Source organism: Dreissena polymorpha, chromosome 11 (assembly GCF_020536995.1).
Source record: "Dreissena polymorpha isolate Duluth1 chromosome 11, UMN_Dpol_1.0, whole genome shotgun sequence".
Taxonomy (NCBI): Eukaryota; Metazoa; Mollusca; class Bivalvia; order Myida; family Dreissenidae; genus Dreissena; species Dreissena polymorpha.
This window is the reverse complement of record NC_068365.1, coordinates 64,023,418-64,029,714: the sequence shown is the minus strand read 5'-3', so window position 1 is coordinate 64,029,714 and position 6,297 is coordinate 64,023,418.

Below are 6,297 nucleotides of genomic sequence, written 5' to 3'. Positions count from 1 at the left end.
TATATTGATATTTGCAATAATGTAAAGGGGGGAGGTTGTTCTATGTACCATGTAAGCTGAGAAGTGAAAATATATAGCTCTTAACAATATGTCTCTGTATTTAATTGTCGTATGTGACTTGATAAAAAACATAACACCGTAATTGTATCTCTGATCGCAAGGCAATAATTCTTATTTCTTGAACCGTTCAGGTTGCACAAGTTAGAAGAAGAACATGTTGCTGTAAGAAAAACTTGGAAAAGTCCAAAGGAAAATGTCTGCCTCGCCTCGGGAATCGGGGTCCAAGAACAGGGTTTGTGATGTTTTTTGTTTCCACGAATGGTTGCAATTATCTGTATATGTCATCGTATATCAAAAAAGATATCTACGTTTGTTAAATATGCGTTGAATTTGCGACAGAATATTATTGGCTATGTACGAGACAATAACTTTGATGTAATTTTGAAATGTTATGATTTTCTTACGCCACTGAAACGTAGAGTACACAAAAGCTTGATGTTATATAGACAGTGTTTATAAGATTGTATTAAAATTAAATTGATTAAGCGTAAAGTGTATAGTTTTGCTATAATAAGGAACGGTTCATTGATCCGATAAGTAGGAAATGCCAACTACTTCCTTCTAATCGGAACACCAAACTGTTGATAAGTACCAAAATCATCCACGCTGATCGTTCAGTAATTTCTAAGAAAAACAAATTATACCCAATATTTTATTTGGTACGTGATTGATACACAAGCGGAACACTTTAATACTGTGTCAATATGCATCATCTATCTATTCTGCGATATTATACTTTTCAGTTTTGCACGGTCTGAATGGGATGAACATAAATCAATATTCGTTTGCAGCCAGAGAGCAGGCATATAACTAACAATTACATTTTGTTAATAACCATAAAAACCGCTTATACACAGTAATTTGGATTGTATTGAACAGTTTTACGTGTCTTACTTTGAGTAATCACGGTACATGCTTTCCAATAGGGGGAAACCATTAGTGCCAGAAAATCGTGTTTTGAGTTGGCAACGTCAAAGCGGCCGAGCAACAGGAGGGGTCAAAACTTTGAAACAAACATGCAGGTATAACAAACAAGTTTGTGTTAATATATTTTTGATCCCGACGGACGGTTAGGCGATCATTCGGTCGAACGGACGGATAGACTGACAGACATATACGCAGAAAGACACGACACACGCACTGAACGACCTACTGTCACGGAGAGGTGCGGATGGACGAGCAAACAAACTGACAAACATGAAATACAGGCAACAAATTAACATTCGATCACATGTATGTTCCGTTTGATAAAACAACAACACATCACAACACACATTTCTAAATTGTGACAAAATTACGATTAAACGGTCTTTAATCTCTGGTATGTGTATTTTGTCTGAAACATATGTGTCTGCTCATTTATGTTCTCGCGTACATGTTTACCATTTCACATATAAATAAATAGAGAGAGAGAGAGAGAGAGAGAGAGAGAGAGAGAGAGAGAGAGAGAGAGAGAGAGAGAGAGAGAGAGAGAGAGAGAGAGAGAGAGAGACAGAGACAGAGACAGAGACAGAGACAGAGACAGAGAGAAAGACAGAGACAGAGAGAAAGACAGAGACAGAGAGAAAGACAGAAACAGAGAGAGAGAGACAGAGACAGAGAGAGAGAGACAGAGACAGAGAGACAGAGAGAGACAGAGACAGAGAGACAGAGAGATAATAATACCTAAATATATAATACCAAATACTAGGAATACGCTTGGTTTCATATGTTACACCCACTTTGGGTTTGATACAATATTATACAAGAGTATTACACAAGAAGCTCTGGCAAACAGTCACATTTATAAAGTGTAATTTTATTATAACCCACATGTCTATCAGTCATATATTCAATATTGGATATTTAGAATATGTATTTACCAACATGATAAAGATAAATAAAATATAATAACCACTCATCAAAAGTGAAATAATATTCGTATCTCTAGAATCCAGAGCACTTTACAGCCATGTCTATCTAGATGTCGAAAGTTCTTGATGACATAGGGGCCGGAAAGGATACTGTTATGGAGCGGAGAAAAACGTTCTTGGAGAGAGAATGCATGCACGATATAGATCATAAATTGTGGGGCAGGGATGTAAATTGTTTCCATTTTGGGAGTCAATCGGAAGGGACCACCATTCCTGGTCTCCATTCTGATATTGATCTCCTATTCAGTGACAACGACGTGAGTATCATGAGAGTCTGGGGAGACTGGGAGGCCGGGATATGGAACTATATGATGCTCCAAGACGACATCACACCTCCACACCAGTACTTGCTGGAAGATATCAGACAATCCACGGCTTAGCCGGTTACGACTTCGTGTGATATATGTTTTAATTGTGGTGACGTAAGATGTCGTAATTCGATATGGGATGACAGATTAGCGACGACAGATTCTGGGGAGGTACTGTTGAGCGCTGAACGTTATAAACAACATATAGCGTATGGTTTTAGAAGAGATTTCGGGGAGTTAACACAAAATGGACCTTCTGTGAGTTATATCCCTAACTGGGATATAGTAGTAGCCTATATCGTTCCAAAACCTCTTCCTGAAATACAACACTGGGTAGACAGATGTAGAGGTATACACTGGCCGCCTGTCAAGCTACTAGAGGCTGCATTGGTAGCTCCGTGTTTCCTGGTACCAGCAGGTCATCCGGACAGTGATTACAAGCGCGAAGAATGGCGACTGTCCCCAAACCTAATTGAACGAATGCTGATGTTTAGCTTAAATCTGACACAAATAAAATGTAACATTGTTTTAAAACTAATAAAAAATCATTATTTGCTAAAATTATTGGAGACCCTATAACGAGCTATAATTGTAAAACTATTATGTTTTTCACCATAGAAAGAACACAACCGCGTCTGTGGTGCGAACATAACCTTATGTTTCTTCTTCGGCTTTGTTTACACGTATTAAAGAACAGCCTTCGATTTGGAAGGCTCCCACATTATATAATAAAAGGAGTGAACTTGTTCGACGGGAAGCTCTCAAAGGTGCAGCAGAGACACGTGTTAGTTTATATAGACTCCATGATAAGGAGCAACATACAAGATATATTGTGCATGGGTAAAGATAACATAGGAAGTCGGTTAAAAGAGAGATATATTTCGAATTCGAAAAAACTCGAGAACTTGGGCCTGTATGCTTACGAAACAGTATCAGCTTATTGTTGAATTTCGACTACTCGGAAAGGTTTCTGACTGATTTTATATATGGCACACACAAGCTTGTACACAGTTCTTATACAACGTTTGAAAAAAAGTAATGTATAAATTACGCACGTGTGTTGAATACCCCACAAATGCAAGATTGAAAACATTTCCTTTAAGATTTATTAAACGTCTGTTCTTGTTACAAATTTCTATTCAAACATCTAACCGTTTGCGACTACAAAACGTTCTAGGCAGTGAAAGCATAAGGCGTGTCCAATATACCTTAAACTCGGATGTAGCTTCTAGTCATTTAAAGTTAGCTTCAATATTGTACTGTAGTGGACATATTCACGCGGCAATCAGAGTAGTGGAGGATGTGGAGAGGAGGTATCACAGCAGGGTCCAAGCTGTATGCGGATGTATTTCTAAATCAGAGGACCGCGATATCGAGATGTTCGCTAATTTGATATCAAGTCAAAATGACAAAGTATTTACTAAACCGCCATTCGCATTTTGTGTCAAGTTTTTTCGGCAATACTACTGCAGAGGAAGTGGCACAGAGAAAATACATTGAAAAAGATTGGATGGACTGTGCTGAGGTTGATACTCGTCCGTTTCTACACTATCTGCAGTATCTCTTGTATGGAGGACTCGGTGAACGTGAAAATCAGCTGCATGCATTAAGAGTCTTGGAGTCTTATATATGTGATATAGGAAATCTAATCAACATGTATCACAGAGAGACTGCACTTAACTTGTTGGGGCACTGCTATGAAATGGAAGGAGACTATGAAGAGGCGTTAGATTACTACGAGATATCGTTGCGTGTCAGTGGTACAAACAATGCCGCTAACTGGCACGTCCGGCGTGTGCTGCGTCGTATAAGTGGTTAAAATACTATATGTTTATTAATCACGATATTGAAAATGAGCTGTGCATACTTTTTTAAGAATATTACCTTTTTAATCATTTCCCTATTTCAATTTTAGTCCATCTTGGAAAAGGGTTAAACGATCGCAATTTATATATATGCTTCTAAATATTAACATGGCTATGTTCTTCATGCACGGTTATAATTTCAGTAAGCACTTGGTTCTTAATTTTTTTTGTGATGTTGTTTTGTATGGTGATTAATTTATGTTATATGTATCTGCATAGAAATGTGTATTGTAGATGCATGTCTTGAATGTAATTAAGTGTCAGAAGTTATAAGCAGCACGTACAATTACGACTATAACTCTTACATTTACATCCATTTGAAAATGACGTAAGTTCATCGGGCGTTCAGGAACCTGTGAACGATTTTGTATTAGATAAACAATAGAAAATGTATAAGATATTTACAATCACAGGTTATGGCTCGGCAGAAGGAAATAATGCTTAATTTGACACTTCGTTATTCGACGCACACACCTTTAAAATCTTAGGTACTATAACCTTGGATATCGGCCTCCCACTGTGGTCTTGGTGTAGACCCTTTTGTACTGACAGTCAATATATAGTAGCGTGTTAGTACGTCAGTAGACAAAAACAAGAATGTTTTTGTTCATAACAAATATGTCATTTTACTGCAATACAATCGCTTACTAGATTTCTCAGTTGTGTGTGTTTCATTCGTAACTTGCACGATCTGGCTAATATTTTTTATTTAATATTCGCCTTGAGCAAATGAAAGCAGTTTTCAACAGGCCAGAGTTAGCATATAATATAAGATGACTTTACATATTTTATCACTGGTATGTTTAGTGAATCTTGTTCAATAAATTTAGGGAAGTAAACAAAACAGTATTTTAAAGTCCAATTTTTGGTATGAAGTTAAGCAGGACATCTTAGTTCTTTGTCCATGTGCGGAAATAATATATCATCAACTGTCACTGGCTAATGCGAAACATTGATACCGAACATTTCCCTACTCAATCCTAAAAAACATTGTATATTTTATGTACATGACATCATGTTTCGTAATCAAAAGTCTGAATAAACCATCCGTAAAAAGGCCATTAATTTGATATTCTTTACACAATATACCTAGACAAATATTGGAAACACACTCAAACCGAAAGTTATAAGTAACACGGCAATTATATGTGATTGCTTCGGTAGAAAATACCTATTGGTTGACAGTACTAGAGGGAATATGTTTATTGTGATAAATAATGTTGATGTAACTTATTATTACGACCAAGAAATACAAGTAAAAATTCAAACGCTATACATCGGTAATAGGATATAGGATCTAAATGAGCAGTTACCTGATAAAACAGACTGTAACATGAAAAGCTGGGTTAAAATCTGTACGGACGAGGAAATAATCATGTCTCACATGATTTGAGATCCACACAAGAACACAATTAGGGAATACACACTTATCGCAAAACAAGCAGGGAAGTACCGGACACAAACACGGTATAGCAGGAAATAGTTATCATTTAAATTGAACACACATTTACTTCAGCGATCAATTTGCAAACATGTTCATTCATGGTTGCGCTCCTCGTGATATTGTTTAGTTCTCTGATCAGTAGTGATTTTTAATTGATAATCTACCAAAATCAACAAATATCCTCCATAGTAGTAGTAATAGTAGTAGTATAAGAAGTAGTAGTAGTAGTCGTAAATGTAGTAGTAGTAGTAGTAGTAGTAGTAGTAGTAGTAGTAGTAGTAGTAGTAGTAGTAGTAGTAGTAGTAGTAGTAGTAGTAGTAGTAGTAGTAGTAGTAGAAATAGTAGTAGTTGTGGTAGAAGTAGTAGAAGTAGTAGTAGTAGTAGTAGTAGTAGTAGTAGTAGTAGTAGTAGTAGTAGTAGTAGTAGTAGTAGTAGTAGTAGTAGTAGTAGTAGTAGTAGTGGTAGTAGTAGTAGTAGTAGTAGTAGTAGTAGTAGTAGTAGTAGTAGTAGTAGTAGTAGTAGTAGTAGTAGTAGTAGTAGTAGTAGTAGTACTGGTAGTAGTAGTAGAAGTCGTAATTGTAATAGTAGTAGTAGTGGTAGTAGTAGTAGTAGTAGTAGTAGTAGTAGTAGTAGTAGTAGTAGTAGTAGTAGTAGTAGTAGTAGTAGTAGTAGTAGTAGTAGTAGTAGTAGTAGTAGTAGTAGTAGTA